We start from the raw sequence: 20,399 nt of genomic DNA, 5'->3' as shown, positions 1-20,399 counted from the left end.
ACACAGCCCGGAGGTGTGTTTTGGATTATTGTCCTGTTGAAAATCAAATGATAGTCCCACTAAGCGCAAACCAGATGGGATGGCTTATTGCTGTGGTAGCCATGCTGGTTAAGTGTGCCTTGAATTCTAAATAAATCACAGACCGTGTCACCAGCAAAGCACCATCACACCACCACCTCAGTGCTTCACAGAGGAACCACACATGCGGAGATCATCCGTTCACCTACTCTGCGTCTCACAAAAACTCTTTGGTTGGAACCAAAAATTTCAAATTTGGACTCATCAGATCAAAGGACAGATTTCCACTGGTCTAATGTCCATTGCTCGTTTTTCTTGGCCCAAGCAAGTTTCTTCTTCTTAATGGTGTCCTTTAGAAGTGGTTTCTTTGCAGCAATTTGACCATGAAGGCCTGACTCACGCAATCTCCTCTGAACAGTTGAGATGTGTGTTACTTGAACTCTGTGGAAGTTGTTTGGGCTGAAATTTCTGAGGCTGGTAACACTAACTTATCAATCAATCACATTTATTTATAAAGCTCTATTTACATCAGCCGATGTCACAAAGTGCTATACGGAAACCTAGCCTAAAACCCCAAATGGCAAACAATGCAGATGTAGAAGCCCAAAACCTCCTAGAAAGGCAGGAACCTAGGAAGAAACCTGAAGGAACCAGGCTCTGAGGGGTGGCCAGTCCTCTTCTGGCTGTGCCAGGTTGAGATGTTCAAATGTTCGTAGATGACCAGCAGGGTTCGATAAAAGTAATAATCAGTGGTTGTAGAGGGTGCAACAGGTCAGCACCTCCGGAGTAAATGTCAATTGACTTTTCATAGCCGAGCGTTCAGAGTTAGAGACGACAGGTGCGGTAGAGAGTTGAAAACAGCAGATCTGGGACAAGGTATCACCTCCAGTGAACAGGTCAGGGTTTTATAGCCGCAGGCAGAACAGTTGCAACTGGACAGCACCCAGCACACACATGCATAACAAATCATTTTCAGCCAGGGAGTTGCGACACGAAAGTCAGAAATAGCGATGTATTATATGCCTTACCATTGAAGATCTTCTGTTGGCACTCCAAAAGGTCCCCGTTACATCACAAATGGTCCTTTTGTACGATAAACCATTAAAACTCAGTTTAGCTGGCACGCTTCAGTCAATAATCCACTCGGTTTCCATCCTCTAAAATGTATACAAAATAAATCCCAAACGTCACCAATAAACTTATCCAAACAAGTAAATCAATGTTTATAATCAAACCTTAGGTACCCTAATACGCAAATAAACAATAACATTTAAGACGTAGAATCTTTGTCTTTACCGGAGAAAAATACCAAAGAATGCGCTCTCATTCATGCACTTGGAAACACTGCAGCCAAAATGGGAGCCACCTAGAAAAACTACAATTTCTGGCTCATTTTTCCAAAAACCAGCCTGAAACTCTTTCTAAAGACTTGACATCTAGTGGAAGCCCTAGGAACTGCAATCGGGCATGATTTTGCCCTATTATAAAAGTGCCAGCCATTGAAATCAGTGGTAGGATTACTTTTTTTTTGGGGGGGGGGGGGGGTGATTTGTCCTCTGGGACAATTTCAGTTCTGTTATACTCAGACATTTAAAAAATTTTAGAAAATCCAAATCTACCAATTATATGCATATCCTAGCGTCTGCGCCTGAGTAGTAGGTAGTCTACTTTGGGCACGCTTTTCATCCGGACGTCAAAATACCACCCCCTGTCCCAAAGAAGTTAACAGGAAGCCAGTGTAGAGGCTACCACTGGAGTAATATGATCACATGTTTTTTTTGTTCTAGTCAGTATTCTAGCAGCCATGTTGAGCATTAACTGATGTTTATTTGTGCTTTAACCGGGTAGCCAGAGAGTAGAGCATTGCAGTAGTCTAATCTAGAAGTGACAAAATGCCGCCATCCTCTTCCTTATGTCTGAAAAACAGGCTTCCAGGAAAGGCAATTGTGATGCCACACCACGTTTCATCGAAATGTTCAGTTGTGTGTTGTCCACATAGCAGTGAAAGTTAACATTATTTCCGAATGATGTCACCAAGAGGAGATGTATAGTGTAAACAATAGAAGTCCTAAAATGGAACCTTGAGGAACACTGAAATTTACAGTTGATTTGTCAGAGGACAAACCATTCAGAAACAAACTCATATCTTTCTGACAGATAAGATCTAAACCAGGTCAGAACCTTCTTTGTAGACCAATTTGGGTTTGTCAATGGTATCAAAAGCAGCATTAAGGTCTAGGAGCACGAGGACGGATGCAGAGCCTTCGTCTGACGCCGTTAAAAGGTAATTGCACTCACGAAGGTCGTACGTCTCAGTGCTATGATGGAGTCTAAAACCAGACTGAAGCAGACTGATACATTATTTGTATTCAGGAAGGCATATTGAGGAATGGGAGACTCTATATAGGCCAGCATTTAAAAAATAATCATCTTGGTCAAGATTTGAATTTTTTAAGAGGCTTTATTACTGATACTTTTAGTGAGTTTGGAACACAGCTGGTGGATAGGGAGCCATTTATTATGTTCCACATAGTAGGGCCAAGTACAGGAAGCAGCTCTTTCAGTAGTTTAGTTGGAATAGGGTCCAGTATGCAGCTTGAAGGATTAGAGGCCATTACTATTTTCATGAATATGTCAAGAGATATAGGATTAAACAACGGTGGCTAGGAAAAACTCCCTAGGAAGGCCAGCACCTAGGAAGAAACCTAGAGGAACCAGGTTGAGGGGTGGCCAGTCCTCTTCTGGCTGTGCTGGGTGGTGATTATAACAGAACATGGCAAAGATGTTCATGGATGACCAGCAGGGTCAAATAATAATTGAGGAGTTAGAGCCCTGTCTATGTTCTTATATGAGATGAGAACACCCCTCCAGCTAGGATTGAGTCCGTCACTCCTCAGCAGTCCAGGCTTGGTCCTGTTTGTGGGTGAGTCCCAGAAAGAAGGCCACTTATCTACAAATTCTGTCTTTTGGGAGGGTCAGAACCGTTTTCAACCAGCAATTGAGTTGAGACTCTGCTGTAGAGCTCATCACTCCCCCTAACTGAGAGGGGGCCAGAAACAATTACTTGGGCTGTAGACAATCTTTCTAGTTATCCTTTGCATCAGAGGTAACTCTGGGTTTTCCTTTCCTGTTGCGGTCCTCATGAGAGCCAGTTTCATCATAGCGTTTGGTGGTTTTTGCGACTGCACTTCTTGAAGTGTTCCGGATTAACTGACCTTCATGTCTTAAAGTAATGGACTGTCATTTCTCTTTGCTGATTTGTGCTGTTTTTGCCTTAATATGGACTTGGCCTTTTACTGAATAGGGCTGTCTTTGGTACACTACCCCTACCTTGTCACAACAGAACTGATTGGCTCAAATGCATTAAGAAGGAAATAAATTCCATAAATTAACTTTTAACAAGGCACACCTTTTTAATTTAAATGCATTCCAGGTGACTACCTGAAGCTGGTTGAGAGAATGCCAAGTGTGTGCAAAGCTGTCATCAAGGCAAAGGGTGGCTACTTTGATTCAATAGTTGTTGTTTTTTACGACATGATTTGATAGTTTGATGATTTTGTCTTCACTATGATTCTACAATGTAGAAAATTGTAAAAATACAGGAAGATCCTTGAATGAGTTGGTGTCAACTTTTGACTGGTACTGTATGTCTTTGAGTATATAGAAATTTTAACTGGAATCATGCTCTATAGGATTTAGCCTGTGACTGTGGGTTAACACTTAGCTCATGGTCCATTAGCTTTAAGAGGTTGAAACGTCTCTGTAGTGTATGGGAGGGTGAGCGTGAAGCTACAGCATAGGGTGTTTGTTAGACTACCTCAGGCGAAGAGCATGAGTTTCTTTCAAGTTGCATCAAGATGGTATGAGGTGGTAACTGTCCCCTTTCCTCTGTTCAGTACCTCAGAAGGACTGTAAACGTGCTCCCTTTTCTGTGTACTTTACCATCAAGGACATTGTGTAGTCATGTGTGCAGTCCTCTCCACGGATCCTGCCCCCCCACTTGTTAGTGGTGTTTGGATTTATCTGTGTTGTAGGCTAAATGTAGCATTCAGTATGACCCCTGTGTACTCAAAGACCCCTGTTGAACAGGCTTTCAACTTTACTTTCTCAGAGTAATCTCACTAACCATTCAAATGCTCCATATTGGCACCATTGCCAGCTGTCAGATCAAACACTGATATGCCAATTCTAAATTGCTGCAAAAGAGAAAGAAATACCAGAGCTCTGAATTGTCAAACTCATACTGTCACTACAGGTAAGTACCTCAGATTCTGATTGGACAAAAGTGAGGTGGGGATTTACTCCAACATTGGGTCTTGTGGTGAGCTTCCTGTTGGAACAGACCACTCTACGTGTCACTCAGTCTCCTAATTCTGCTGCGGACTGTGAGAGATTGCTTAACCATTCGGAAGGGTTATGGGAACATCCCGCTTTTAGAGTACTGTGTTCCCGACATCCTGCCTTGGACACTGTTTTTCCACAGGGATTGTCAGTGGTTTAGGCTCTTATGGAATCACTCAACAAATAAAGATTACAAACTCTGTGCAACACCAACTCTGTTGATTCTCAGTTTCATATTGAGCATTTTTCAAACATGACCTTTCCAATCCAACACAAGGCTTTTGATTCCGTCACCTTCAAAGCTCCATACAATTCTCTCAACTATACTTGTTTGCAACAAGTTGGGTTCATAGATGGAGCTAAACAAAATTCAACGTGACCAGAAATTACTTGCTCTCTTAGTAAGCCACCATGTTGCAGCTTATCTCAGAAGCTGCACTACCAGCCCTTTGAATGGCACAATAAATGCAATTTTCTGCTCATTACTGACGAAAGGGGGAGTTTGCCATCTCCTAGCAAGTGTCCTGCTTTGAAACAGCACAGGGGGAAAAATAAATGTTCCCCTTAATTGGATGCCTGTGGCTTGGCACCCTCCCAAACATAGTTAAAAAGAGATTATCTGCAGGAGTCCAATTTTGCAGCAAGGGCTTTCCATGTCAGTAAGGCAGGGGTAATTTGAATCAAATTATACTTGTCTTGGAATCTAGGCACATTTGTCTTAGAAAAAATAAAGTTGCATTCTTTACAAATTTACAGCACCCCTGGGACGTTGAGTTCCAATTGTGTTGCATTTTTAGTTGTGGATATACACTAGTCTTTTGCCCTATGGTAAGGGATTTTGCTGCAAGATTAATTTATATTTGTGTCTTTAGATGTAGGTTTCAAAGTTGGGAAACATTAGTTGAGTGATACAGCTTTTGAATTTGCACAAGTAGTGAAGGCTGGGGCACAGGTGTTCTTCAATCCCTCCTTGTTATATGCTCCTCTGAACCCCTTTGTGGACACCCCTTCAAATGAGTGGATTTGACTAGTTCAGCCACACCCGTTGCAAATGAGAGTATAAAATCGAGCACACAGCCATGCAATCTTCATAGACCATCATTGGCAGTAGAATGTCCTTACTGGAGAGCTCAGTGGCACGTCATAGAATGCCAAGTTTCCAACAAGTCAGTTTGTAAAATTTCTGCCCTGCTAGAGTTTTTTATTTTTATTTATTTTTTTACCTTTTATTTAACCAGGCAAGTCAGTTAAGAACAAATTCTTATTTTCAATGACGGCCTGGGAACAGTGGGTTAACTGCCTGTTCAGGGGCAGAACGACAGATTTGTACCTTGTCAGCTCGGGGATTTGAACTCGCAACCTTCCGGTTACTAGTCCAACGCTCTAACCACTAGGCTACCCTGCCGCCCTGGTTCCCTGGTCAACACAGAGAAAAGAGTCAGCCAGAGAATTGAACCCTGTGGCACCTCCATAGACTGCCAGAGGTCCGGACAACAGGCCCTCCGATTTGACTCACTGAACTCTATCAGAGAAGTAGTTGGGGCACCAGGCGAGGCAGTCATTTGAGAAACTAAGTTGTCTGCCGATCAGAATGTGGTGATTTACAGTGTTCAAAGCCTTTTCCAGGTCGACGAATACGGCTGCAGAGTAATGTCTCTCATTGATGGCAGTTATATCGTTTAGGACCTTGAGCGTGGCTGAGGTGCACCCATGACCAGCTCTGAAACCAGTTTTCATAGCGGAGAAGTTACGGTGGGATTTGAAATGGTCAGTAATCTGTTTGTTGACTTGTCTTTCGAGGACCTTAGAAAGGCAGGGTAGGATCGATATAGGTCTGTAGCAGTTTGGGTCTAGGGTGTCTCCCCCTTTGAAGAGGGGGATGATCGCAGCACCTTTCCAATCTTTGGGAATCTCAGACGATACGAAAGAGGTTGAACAGGCTAGTAATAGGGGTTGCAACAATTTTGGTGGCTAATTTTTAGAAAGAGGGTCCAGATTTTGCCTCTCTTTCAGAACATCAGCTATCTGGATTTGGGTGGGGGAGGCTTGGGCGAGTTGCTGTGGGGGGTACAGGGCTGTTGACCAGAGTAGGGGTAGCCAGGTCGGAAACATGGCCAGCTGTAGAAAAATACTTATTGAAATTCTCAATTATAGTGGATCTATTGGTGGTGAGTGCAGTGGGCAGCTGGGAGGTGCTCTTATTCTCCATGGACTTTAGTGTCCCAGAACTTTTTTGTGTTTGTGCTACAGGATGAACATTTCTGTTTTGAAAAAGCTAGCCTCAACTTTCCTAACTGCCTGTGTATATTGGTTCCAAACTTCCCTGAACTTCCCTGAAAAGTTGCATATCGTGGGGGCTATTTGATGCTAATGCAGTACGCCACAGGATGTTTTTGTGCTGATAAAGGGCAGTCAGGTCTGGAGTGAACCAAGGGCTATATCTGTTCCTGGTTCTATGTTTTTTTTTATGGGGCATGCTTATTTAAGATGGTGATGAAGGCACTTTTAAAGAATAACCAGGCCGAGTGATCATAGGGGTCCAGTGAGTAGTTAGGCTGGCTGGAGATACTGCGATTCAGACAGTTAGCAAGCTAGCAGAAGGGCCTTAGGGACGTCGCGACGGAGGAATTGTGTTAGAGCCTCCTCGTGTGGTTACGTCGATAGACCAGTCATGATGAATTAATAGGGTTCCGTGTAGCTAAGGGGTCCAGTCCAATTGGCAAAATAGGTATAGTGGCCTAAGAAATTGGCCGATGGATCTCTTCAGCTAACAACTGTTATTGTGAAGTGGAAACATTTAGGTGCAACAAAGGCTCAGCAGTGAAGTGGTAGGCTACACAAGCTCACAGAATGGGACCACTGAGTGCTGAAGCCCATAGCGTGTGAAAAGTGCCTGTCCTCGGTAGGGCGGACCCCATTTAATCATCTGGTCAATTGTTTGGTCGATAGGCTGTTGGTCGACCGAGATTTCTTTAGTCAAGCAGTATCTCAAAATCGGCGTACAAGATGCCTGTCTGAGTGGACTGATCCGTTGCGGAGGCCGGGGGGATGGCGCAGTCCATCAGTCTAAGACGTGCTACTGAAATTGTATATGGTTATATTTCATAAGAACAATGGTGCAACACTAATAAAAATTATATTTTCGAATAAATAACAAATGTTGTTTTTCTCTCGTTGGAAAGCGGTTGCTGTCCACGGTAGAGGTCCGATTATGATTTTTTAACGCTGATACCGATTTATTGGAGGACCAAAAAAGCCGATACCAATTAACCGGCCCTATTTATTTTTAAATAATAAAAAAAATGTAACATTTTATTTATTTGTATTAATGACAATTACATCTACTGAATGAAAACTTATTTGAACTTTAATATAATACATCAATAAAATCAATTTAGCCTCAAATAAACAATGAAACATGTTCAATTTGCTTTAAATAATGCAAAAACAAAGTGTTGGAGAAGAAAGTAAAATGTATGAAATGTATGTAAAATGTATGAAAATGTATGGAAGCTAATGTTTAAGTTCCTTGCTCAGAACATGAGAACAAATGAAAGCTGGTTGTTCCTTTTAACATGAGTCTTCAATATTCCCAGGTAAGAAGTTTTAGGTTGTAGTTATTATAGGACTATTTCTCTCTATACGATTTGTATTTTATATACCTTTGACGGATGTTCTTATAGGCACTTTAGTATTTCCAGTGTAACAGTATAGCTTCCGTCCCTCTCCTCGCCCCAACCTGGGCTCTGCGTGCAATGAACACGAGAAGTGACACAATTTCACCTGGTTAATATTGCCTGCTAACCTGGATTTCTTTTAGCTAAATATGCAGGTTTAAAAATATATACTTCTGTGTATTGAGCTAACTTATCTGGGATATGGGACGCATCCCACCTGGCCAAAAGCCAGAGAGATTGCAGAGCGCCAAATTCCTATAAAAAATCTAACTTTCATGAAATCACACCTGTAAGATACCAAATTAAAGCTACACGTGTTGTGAATCCAGCCAACATGTCAGATTTCAAAAAGGCTTTTCAGCGAAAGCAAACAATGCTATTATCTGAGGATAGCACCTCCGTAAACAAAAGAGAAAACATTTCAACCCTGCAGGCGCAACACAAAACGCAGAAATAAAAATATAAATCATGCCTTACCTTTGACGAGCTTCTTCTGTTGGCACTCCAATATGTCCCATAAACATCACAAATGGTCCTTTTGTTCAATTAATGCCGTTGATATATATCCAAAATGTCCATTTATTTGGCGCATTTGATCCAGAAAAACACTGGTTCTAACTTGCGCAACGTGACTACAAAATATAATAAAGTTACCTGTAAACTTTACCAAATCATTTCAAACTACTTTTGTAATACAACTTTAGGTATTTTTTAAAGTAAATAATCGCTAAAATTGAAGACGGGATGATCTGTGTTCAATACAGGAAGAAAACAAACTGACCTTTCTGGTCACGCGCCTTTTATCTAACAGTACACTTCAAGTGACCCTTGTTCAAGATGGCCGTACTTCTTCATTACACAAAGGAATAACCTCAACCAATTTCTAGACTGGTGACATCCAGTGGAAGCGGTAGGAACTGCAAGAAGGTCCCTTAGAAATCTGGATTCCCAATGAAAACCCATTGAAAAAAGTGACCTCCAAAACAAAAAAAATCTGAATGGTTTGTCCTTGGGGTTTCGCCTGCTAAATAAGTTCTGTTTTACTCAGACATGATTCAAATCGTTTTAGAAGCTTCAGAGTGTTTTCTATCCAATCTACTAATAATATGCATATCTTATCTTCTGGGGATGAGTAGCAGGCAGTTGAATTTGGGCATGCATTTCATCCGGACGTGAAAATACTGCACCCTGTCACCAAGAAGTTAAAGGCATTGGTGTTAGGTACCGTCTTGCAACGATTGTGCTTTTTTTCGCAAATGTGCTTTTGTTAAATCATCCCCCTGCGTTGCATTGATTATATGCAACGCAGGACACTATAGAAAATATCTAGTAATATCATCAACCATGTGTAGTTAACTAGTGATTATGATTGATTGATTGATTTTATTTTAATTAGTTTAATGCTAGTTTAATGCTAGCTAGCAACTTACCTTGGCTTCTTACTGCATTCGTGTAACAGGCAGGCTCCTCGTGGAGTGCAATGAGAGGCAGGTGGTTAGAGCGTTGGACTAGTCAACTGTAAGGTTGCAAGATTGAATCCCAAACTGACAAGGTAAAAATCTGTCGTTCTGCCCCTGAACAAGGCAGTTAACCCACCATTCCTAGGCCGTCATTGAAAATACGAATGTGTTCTTAACTGACTTGCCTAGTTAAAGAAAATCCAAATCGGTGTCCAAAAATACCGATTACCAATTGTGATGAGAACTTGAAATTGGCCCTGATTTAATCGGTCGACTTCTAATCTATACAGTACCTGTTTGACAACACACACAATATTCAGTCTATTCTTGATCTTCAGCATTCTCCACAACTAGTCACATTTATTCCACACATCTGACTTCCCCTTTACCTGAGCAACCTATAAACTCAATAGTTTAATATTTATTTTTCACGTACTCTGCATCCATTTTGCCGTTACGGTGTTGAGTTTGTTATAGCTAATTTATTGATGTGCTTTAGGCACGGCCTGCCCGTTCATTAGGCGGCCAACTAGGGCGGCATTTTCTGAGCTAAACTGATCAAGACTCGCCACCAACAGCGCACACAACCTCACATTCTGCCCCAAAACAATGATGATTTCTCTCAACCAGTGCGGTATGGGCTTTTTAAGTGAGCGCTGATGCCGCCCTTTGATAAGCAGTGCCCACTTCAACAAAGGCAGGGGCACAAAATATTTGCTTGTCCGTTCCCAGCGCGCCTCTCCAGGGTGCTGTTGGAGAGACTTATCTCTGCAGCGCTCCACCAACGTTCAGTCAAAAAAATGATCTTACATAAATCATGTAACCGATATGGTAGAAAGAGTATGTGTTGCTCGCGGTTGGTAGAAAGAGTATGTGTTGCTCGCGGTTTGAGCAAGAAAACAGTAACTGATTTGATAAATTGAACTAAGTGCAGTGCATAAATAACATATGAATAGCCTACATGTAGGCCAATCAACTTTCACAGTGAATGCTTTTTGTTGTATTTTGTGCATATTCTGGAGTGATGAATCACGCTTCTCCCTCTGGCAGACCGACGGACATCTGGGTTTGGCCGATGCCAGGAGAAGACTACCTGCCCGAGTCCATTGTGCCAACTGTAAAGTTTGGTGGAGGAGGAAAAATGGTGGCTGTTTTTCATGGTTCGGGCTTCGCCCCTTAGTTCCAGGGAAGGAAAATTTTAACATTACAGCATACAATGACATTCTAGACGATTCTGTGCTTCCAACTTTGTGGCAACAGTTTGGGGAAGGCCCTTTCCTGTTTCAGCATGACAATGCCCCTGTGCACAAAGTGAGGTTCATACAGAAATGGTTTGTTGAGATCAGTCTGGAAGAACTTGACTGGCCTGCACAGAGCCCTGACCTCAACCCCATTAAACACTTTTGGAATTAATTGGAAGGCTGACTGCCAGCAAGCTCTAATCGCCCGATCTCACCAATGCTCTTGCTCTCTTCTCCCAGAAGACTGGAGGTTGATATATCCGCAAAGGGGACCAACTCCATATTAATGCCCCTGATTTTGGAATGGTATGTTTGACGGTGTTTTTTTATATATATATCTCAAACACAGTACATGACCAAAAGTATGTTGGTGTAGTCTACATATCAGTGTCTCCTGCTAGGTGTCCTGCAGGATGGTGAAGCAGTGACGAAACCCCAAGCTGTGTAAACAAGATATTTAGGCGGTGCAGCCACTCTACTTCTGGTTATTGGGGCAGCAGCACTGGAAAATCATGAGAATGCCCTGTCGCTTCCCACTTTTCCCATCAGGAAAATGTCTGCGCCACTGATTTCCGCTTCTGTATGGGGAATTCCAGTGATGATCACAGCAAAGACTATCCTTCCGAGGGTCGTCTCTGGCTGTCTGAAATGTGTCCGTCCCCACCGTGGAATACTAATTGAAGCCGTGTTCACAGCCCCTTGTTGTATCCTCCACCACTACAAGTAGCCCGTGCCAAACAGAGGGATCCTCAAGATCTTTAATCCACTATTAGCAGATTGGTTTAGTAAACCGAGGAGGCTATTGCCCATAAGTCTATTTTGGACCGCTATCTTTTTCACCCCAGCTAAAGAGAAATAGATGGAAGTTATTGACCGCTCTTATTAGCCCACAGATTTAGCTGGATTGATTATTCTAAGGAGCCTGATTTTAAGCTGCTGAAGGATTTGTTTGAGTAGTGCGGAATTGTGAGTTTGCGTGTCAAAAGAAAGCTTTTGAATTGCCTTCAAAAGGTAAACACCGCTTGGACTCCCCATAAGCCATGATAAAGTAAATCACATGTTCTTTAAACTGCGGGGTTCAGTTCTCCATACCCTTTAGTGAGACAAAAATGCCCTTGTGTTCATGCTGGAGAGGGAGAGATAAAGGAATGGGGATTAGCGGATGAGACTGAGGAAACGACCAGGCCGTAATGGGACGGATGGAGTTTGTCACCACGTCAGACTTCCTGTTACCCCAGGCCTACTCCGCGGGGACAAAGTTCACAGGGCTGTTTAGGGCAGATTGCAGGAGGTGCTGATGGCTCCTTCTCTGGAAAACAAACATGGCCCCTAACTATGACGACTAAGAGCTGGCCTGGCGAAACAGGCTGCTGCTCTGCTACGGTCCTCCTGTGCAGTCACACACTTTATTTGAGTGTAACGAATACTTTGTCTTGCCAAAAAACAGCGATTTCCCGCAAGGACTGCTGTTGAGGAGGTATATTAAAACAGATCATGGGAACATTTTTCAGTTTGGTGATTTACTGTCACCAGAGCCAAGAACAAGTCTAAACACCTGATATTTATTTTTAATTATTTATATCACCGTAGTGATGTAGTATTTTTGAACATGTATCTTTTCTTTTTTATATATATTTTTGTGCTAGTTGGCTGTACCTGCACCAAAACACCCTTTTCCATCATAACTTTTTTTTTTAAATAAGGAGACAATTTTTTTTCAATATTTTTATTTCCATGATTGATCAACTTGTTTTTTCATGGCTCGCTCTTGTCCCTCTGTAGCAGACATGGTGCTCAGAATTACAGAAATCTCATTTAGATTCGGTTAATTCATATTAACAGAACATGCAAGTTGAGGATGCAATGCTGTGCGGTCCTTCATACCAAATTCTGATGCACACTTTAAAGATGTTAAAACAACTGTCCACGTTTTAGTTTTCCTCAGCCACCAAGATGAGTAACGAACAGCAGTATCATTAGCCTATGTCAATCTAGTGGAATATTTTAGGGGGTTAGATCAGCTTTAATATTGTGGATTGTGGCTTCTATCAATGTAAAATATAAACGCAACATGCAACAATTTCATAGATTTTTGCTGAGTTAAAATTCATATGAGGAAATCAGTCAATTTGAAATTAGGCCCTAATCTATGGATTTCACATGACTGGGAATTTGGGTATGCATCTGGTCACAGTTGCCTTACAAAAAAAGGGCTTCAGGTGCTCAAGGTATTTTTGTGCATTTAAAATCGCTAAAATGCAATTGTGTTCATTGGTCACTAACTCTACATGTACATATTACCTCAACTAACCGGTTCCCCCCGCACATTGACTCTGTTCCAGTACCCCCTGTATTTAACCTCGCTATTATTTTACTGCTGCCTTAATTATTTGTTACTATTTTTTAAAAAAATTATTTTTTACACAACACTTTTCCCCCTCCCTAGCGTTTCAAAACGGTCACGTAAATAAGTGCTGAAATTCATTATTTTAAAAGATGGAGATGAAGGAAAAATACTGTTTTGAAACAGCTAGCTGTGATACACATCGGGACATTTGACAATATTGTAAATATTGTTTAGATACAATTTGACGACATTTTTGAATGGTTTCTCATTTTGTTCTTGACCAAAGTTGAACCCTATTTAAGGGAATACATTTGTTTTTCAAGGAAGCTCTCAGAATAACAAAGCTGTGGTGTGTTTCCAAGGGAACCCCCGTGCGTGCACCTGTGCAGAGATTACCTCCATGTGGCCCCTTGGGAACACTCATCTCGTTGCTCAAATCACTAATGGGAGATGAAAAGGGAATTTAGCGAGGGACCATGGGCATTTATAACTGATTTGTATTATTCAGATTTGGAACACTCAGACATTCAGAGAGAATAAAGGGGGAATGGGCGGTCTTGTAGGGCGCACAGTCAGCCTGTATTACTGTTTAAACGCAGCACACTGGAGCCCTCTCCACATGAATGTCCCTCCATTATGACACCATTTTAACCTGTCAGTGGCAAGGAAGCACTATGGACTACATCTTAATTTTGCCCTCATCAACATGGTGGTGCTTGCTCTTGGAGTGCTGCATCAGATGACAAAACATGTTCTTACTTCCAGTTATTCACTGTTCAGGACAACGTGCCATTTCAATGAATTTGTCATTGCTCATACTCTGGTGGATGAAAAACAAAAACCTGGAGGGTTGTTATCAGTAGGTGTCATAGATAACCACTGAATCATGTCACATGGCTGGCTTGCAGTGCAACACATCAGGTTTTAAATTTGTCATAGTTTAGTGTGGAATTGTTGAATTTGAAAATGACGTATTCCATTACCCAAAACTCTTGTCTGAGTGTGACAGATGGCTGGCATTGTCAACAAGGATTAGGACATGGTTTGTTTTTCTCAGGTGATTAACGCAATACATATTTTTACTCAACAGATGACCCTCACAGGTATCTACCATATACCACTCATCCCCATGTTTGTTGGGAAAATAGCCTCAAGTAGCCCTAAGGCTCGACACACGTAAAGGATATGCTCTAATCTACAGAAAAACAAAGAAATAGTATAATCGTTTCAACAAGTCTCCGTTGAGCCTGTGAGAGGGTCACTGTTAGGGTTGGTTATCATTCATTAGATTAGCTCTACCACAGTCTGTCCCAGCCCAGCTGCTCCAAAATGCTGCTCTCTCTGCTTTGAGGGAGATGACATTTTCGGGGTCCAGCCCAGAGTTGGATTAGAACCTCTGGCTCCGGACTCCAATCTATTGTGTGTGGGCGGGAGTCCGGGGCGTAACGTGGTCACTGCTCTAGAACCCAGATGTGTTCCCTCAGGAGGTCCATTCCAGGGCTGTGCCCATAGAATAAAAGCTATGACATCACTAGTCCATCAGCCCAAAGACTTTAATCCACAATAACAACTCCACCAGACTCAACAGCTGTCTGGATTAAACAGGCGTTATTCTGTGTTTGCTTTAATCTGTATGATAATGCCCTTGTACGAAATGTACTGTACTTCACCCTAACAGCCAGCTATGTTTTGTGTGTCAATATCAGAGGAATGTTCAAATCTGATGTCTGACTGGAATTTGAGCCTAAATCTTTTGGCAGCATATTTGTTAGTTTACAGACAATGCTTGGAATTTTGACACTGACCATTATTATAACACTTTTGTTTTCCTGCCCAGATGATGAGAAAGTCTTAACGGACAGTAACTTTTTGTTGGGGGGGAATCTCATGTAAAAGAAAAAGGCTATCATTCAAGCTATGCACATCATGAAGAAGGGCTCAATGTGAATCTGTTTTGCAATCGTTCTTGAATGTGTGGGCTCCCAGAGCACGCTGATGAAATCCAGCCCGGTCTGGAGCAGGGGTTGAAGCTGGAAGTTGGCTCTCTGGACTGGGGTCCCTGCAGTGGTAGTATCTATGGCCAAATAAAATCTAGTCCAGACACTGAGCAACAGAGATCAAATGCTTCAGGGGCAAACCGGAGGCCAGGAAGTGTGCTAATATCAACCCAGTATCTCTGTGGGGCTGTGTCCTATACATTGTGTTGTTGGTATTGGAGTCCCTCCTTCCCTGCATCAGTTCTAGGAACAGCTGAAAAGCTTCCAAGAGGAGGGAACCATTAACTAAAGCTGTCCTGTCACCACACTGTATTGCTGGCTTTATGTAGTGCAACTTGACGCTGGAGTTAAGCGATATGCCCTGATTCTGGATTTCTGTCCCTCGACACAGCAAAATCTGCAGTGCTGCAGCCAGGAGCTTATTTTTATCTCTGGGAAGGACAGTTGAGGATGTGAGGGAAAAATGGGACTCACACAATGCTATATATGGCATGTTTTAAGTTGGTCTTGATATCAGCATTATGAAGTCTGAACTTGGAGTTTCTGTGCTTTACCCTCTTGGTTGTATGATGTCATGAGACAGGCTCTAGCTCATGTGTTCTTGCGACTGTCTATTTAAATTTTCTCTCTGATGTAATGTGTAGATACACCTAATATTAGCCTAAACCATCTGACTGGGGGTGGACTTAACACAGTAAACACTTGTCTTTGTATAGTTTGACATCAACAAACTACTTTCACTTGCAAATCAAAGAGAACCTTTGCAGACACAGGAAGCCACATTTGATGCCCTTCATTGTTACTGTTAACGAGCTGCAGTGTTCTCTGGTGTCCGAAGCAGGTAAAGAAGCATGGATAGCTGCCAGTGTGTGTGGCTGAAGATGACCTGCATGTAATTTAGATCATGTAACTGAGAGGAGTTATTCTAGGTGCCTACATCACCCCTTCAGACACCATCTAAACCAGTGATGGTCATGGATTCTCTGTAGAATTCTAGGACTCTTATCTCTTATCTTTCCCTTCAAGCCATAAATAGCCTGCCGCTTAGTCCTTCACTGCTCAACCAGGCCCTGTGAGAGCCAGCCAGAAGGGGACAGTGGGACACAGTAGCCCAGCGGCTGACAGTGATTGATCACGATATTGTTGTAGACTTGCAGGCAGTGTGAGACAAAGTTGGTCACAGTCACTGCCTCAGCTATGGATGGTGACGATGGGAGGAATTCATAGACCACAAAGGAGATGTCCAGATAAGAGAGATTGGGAATTGAGGTTAGGTGTAGGTGGCTCAATATGCATTCATGTGGGTTTTAACACATGGAATAAATCTGTCTTGATAAACTTGTAAGTGAAGATATTTTAGATTTTACTGGCATTGACCAACAAATTTGATCTTCTGCATAAATATCCAAGTAAAATTGTTCCAGCCTCTCATAACATGATTTTCTAATTTAACAACAAATAAAGCAATTTGTTCTACACCAGTGTTTCCCAACCCTGGTCATCGTTTACCCCCAACAGTACACAGTTTAGTTGTAGCCCTTGACGAACACATCTCATTCAGCTCATTGAGGGCTTGATGATTTAGTTGGCAAGTTGAATCATGTGTGCTTGTCCAGGGTTACAAAGCAAATGTGTACTATTGGGTGTACTCGAGGACCAAGGTTGGGAAACACTGAGTCTGAGGCGCTGCGCTCCCAATGTTTTGGAGTTACTCTGGTTCAGACACTGCTGATTATGTGAGCAGAGTTGAGTGGTCGGATATCCCAATACCCATCTATTTTTGACTACCTGGACCTACCATTTTGGGTTTGAAGTATTAAAACCATAGGATTTGAATAAAGTATTTTAATTAACAACATGAAAAGGTGACAGTAAGAAAAGCTCATTGCAAATATGCTACTGTACATGCTGTATGAAGCAGCATACGAACACTAAATTGCAGGGCTGTAATGGTAAACGTATTTGTAGCGAACCGTTCGGTACAGGGATTTCAGATCGGTCAGCAATATGAACCACAATGAAGTCGGAAGTTTACCTACACCGTAGCCAACTACATTTAAACTCAGTTTTTCACAATTCCTGACATTTAATCCTAGTAAAACTTCCCTGTCATAGGTCAGCTAGGTTCACCACTTTTATTTTAAGAATGTGAAATATCAGAATAATAGTTGACAGTGATTTTATTTCAGCTTTTATTTCTCATCACATTCCCAGTGGGTCAGAAGTTTACATACACTCAATTACTATTTGGTAGCATTGACTTTAAATTGTTTCACTTGGGTCAAATGTTTCAGGTAGCCTTCCACAAGCTTCCCACAATAAGTTGGGTGAATTTTGGCCCATTCCTCCTGACAGAGCTGGTGTAAGTGAGTCAGGTATGTAGGCCTCCTTGCTAGCACACGCATTTTAAGTTCTGCCCACACATTTTCTATAGGAATGAGGTCAAGGCTTTGTGATGGCCACTCCAATACCTTGACTTTGTTGTCCTTAAGCCCCTTTGCCACAACTTTGGAAGTATGCTTGGGGTCATTGTCCATTTGGAAGACCCATTTGTGACCAAGCTTGAACTTCCTGACTGTTGTCTTGAGATGTTGCTTGAATATATCTACATAATTGTCCTCATGCTGCCATCTATTTTGTGAAGTGCACCAGTCCCTCCTGCAGCAAAGCACCCCCACAACATGGTGCTGCCACCCCCGTGCTTCACGTTTGGGAAGGTGCTCTTCGGCTTGCAATCCTCCCCCTTTTTCCTCCAAACATAACGATTGTCATTATGGCCAAACAGTTCTATTTTTGTTTCATCAGTCCAGAGGACATTTCTCCAAAAAGTACGATCTTTGTGCAGTTGCAAACCGTAGTCTGGCTTTTTTATGGCGGTTCTGGAGCAGTGGCTTTTTCCTTGCTGAGCGGCCTTTCAGGTTATGTCGATTTAGGACTCGTTTTACTGTGGATATAGTTTATTTTGTACCAACATCTTCACATGGTCTTTTGCTGTTGTTCTGGGATTGATTTGCACTTGGAGACAGAACGCGTCTCCTGAGCCCTATGATGTTTTTACTTGTGTGATATTGTTTCTACAGATGAACGTGGATGAACGTGGTACATTCAGTTTGGAAATTGCTCCCAAGGATGAACCAGACATGTGGCGGTCTACAATATAAATAAAAAAATCTCTGAGGTCTTGGCTGATTTTCTTTAGGTTTTTCCTGTGATGTCAAGAGCAACTAAGCCTTGATTTACCCCCCCCCCTTGAAATACATCCACAGGTACACCTCCAATTGACTCACGTGATCAGAAGCTTCTAAAGCCATGACATAATTTTGGGGAATTTTCCAAGCTGTTTAAAGGCACAATCAACTTAGTGTATGTAAACCTCTGACCCACTGGATTTGTGATAGATTATTACACTGTCTGTAAACTGTTGTTGGAAAAATGAATTTTCATGCACAAAGTAAATGTACTAACCAACTTGCCAAAACTATAGTTTGTTAACAAGACATTTGTGGAGTCGTTGAAAAACGAGTTTTAATGACTCCAACCTAAGTCTAGCAGAGAAATGGAAGGAAAGGCGGCCAAAGAGGTGTTGGCTTTGGGGATGACCAGTGAAAAATACCTGCTGGAGCGACTGCTACAGCTGGTTGTTGTTATGGTGACCAGTGAGCTTAGATAAGTCGGGACATTACCTATCAAATACTTTTTGGTGACCTGGAGCCAGTGGGTTTGGTGACGGATATGTAGCTTGGGCCAGCCAATGAGCACATACAGGTCTCGGTGGTGGGTGTGTATGGGGCTTTTGTGACAAAACAGATGGCCTTGTGATAGACTGCATCCAGTTTGCTGAGTAGAATGTTGGAGGGTATTTTGTAAATGACATCGCCGAAGTTGAGGATCGTTAGGATTGTCAGTTTTACGAGGGTATGTTTGAGGTTGACCGATGTATGATTTTTTCAATTCCGATACCGATTATTGGAGGACCAAGAAATGGCGATACCGATTTAATCGCCCGATTTAAAAAATAAATAAATAAATAAATAAAATAAAAAAAAGTGTAATAAAAAAAAAAAAATATATATATATATATATATATATATATATATATATATATAAAAATAAATTGAAAAAAGAAAAAAAAAAAATATGTATAATACATAAATCAATTTAGCCTCAAATAAATAAATACACTTTAATTTTTTTTAAATATATTTTATTTAAAAAAATCGTATTATACATCAATAAAATCAATTTAGCCTCAAATAAATAATGAAACGTTCAATTTGCTTTAAATAATGCAAAAACAAAGTGTTGGAGAAGAAAGGAGAAGTGCAATATGTGCCATGTAAAAAAGCTAACGTTTGAGTTCCTTTGCTCAGAACATGAGAACATATGAGAGCTGGTGGTTCTTTTTAACCTGAGTCTTCGATATTCCCAGAAGTTTTAGGTTGTAGTTATTATAGGACTATTTCTCTCTATACGATTTGTATTTTATATACCTTTGACGGATGTTCTTATAGGCACTTTAGTATTGCCAGTGTAACAGTAGCTTCCATCCCTCTCCTCGCCCCAACCTGGGCTCGAACCAGGAACACATCGACAACAGCCACCCTCGAAGCAGCGTTACCCATGCAGAACAAGGGGAACAACCACTCCAAGTCTCAGAGCGAGTGACGTTTGAAACGCTATTAGCACGCGCTAACTAGCTAGCCATTTCACTTCGGTTACACCAGCCTCATCTCGGGAGTTGATAGGCTTGAAGTCATAAACAGCTCAATGCTTGAACCACCATTGTGAAGAGCTGCTGGCATAACGCAGTGAAGTGCTGTTTGAATGAATTTAGCTAAAAGAAATCCAGCTGGTGCCTACCATCGCTCATTCAGACTGCTCTATCAAATATCAAATTATAGACTTAATTATAACATAACACACAGAAATACGAGTCTTTGGTCATTAATATGGTCGAATCTGGAAACTATAATAAAAAATAAAAAAAGTTTTATTTCAGTGAAATACGGCACCGTTCGGTATTTTATCTAACGGGTGGCATCCCTAAGTCTAAATATTCCTGTTACACTGCACAACCTTCAATGTTATGTCATAATTGCATAAAATTCTGGCAAATTAGGCGACCCAACCTGTTGCCTATACCCTGACTCTGCGTGCAATGAACGCAAGAGAAATGACACAATTTCACCTGGTTAATATTGCCTGCTAACCTGGATTTCTTTTAGCTAAATATGCAGGTTTTAAAATATATACTTCTGTGTATTGATTTTAAGAAAGGCATTGATGTTTATGGTTAGGTACACGTTGGAGCAACGACA

The 20,399-nt window shown here is 41.6% G+C and overlaps 1 protein-coding gene across 13 annotated transcripts in view; it reads left to right on the top strand.

Moving 5' to 3' along the window:
• The window catches only part of LOC139415091 (protein 4.1-like), a 106,275-nt gene that overhangs the window by 11,680 nt on the left and 74,196 nt on the right, over nucleotides 1-20,399 (top strand). Inside the window, exon 1 of one of the 13 annotated variants that reach the window (XM_071162897.1) lies at nucleotides 10,547-11,043. The exons of 11 other annotated variants lie outside the window; for them this stretch is intronic. The gene's annotated coding sequence lies outside the window, so the exon portion shown is untranslated. Of the gene's footprint in view, nucleotides 1-10,546; nucleotides 11,044-20,399 lie in introns of those variants that run through there. One more of the 13 variants, XM_071162894.1, reaches the window with a different exon arrangement.

Source organism: Oncorhynchus clarkii, chromosome 8 (assembly GCF_045791955.1).
Source record: "Oncorhynchus clarkii lewisi isolate Uvic-CL-2024 chromosome 8, UVic_Ocla_1.0, whole genome shotgun sequence".
Taxonomy (NCBI): Eukaryota; Metazoa; Chordata; class Actinopteri; order Salmoniformes; family Salmonidae; genus Oncorhynchus; species Oncorhynchus clarkii.
The sequence above is the reverse complement of the archived record's forward strand: the minus strand, read 5'-3'. Positions and strand labels throughout refer to the sequence as shown.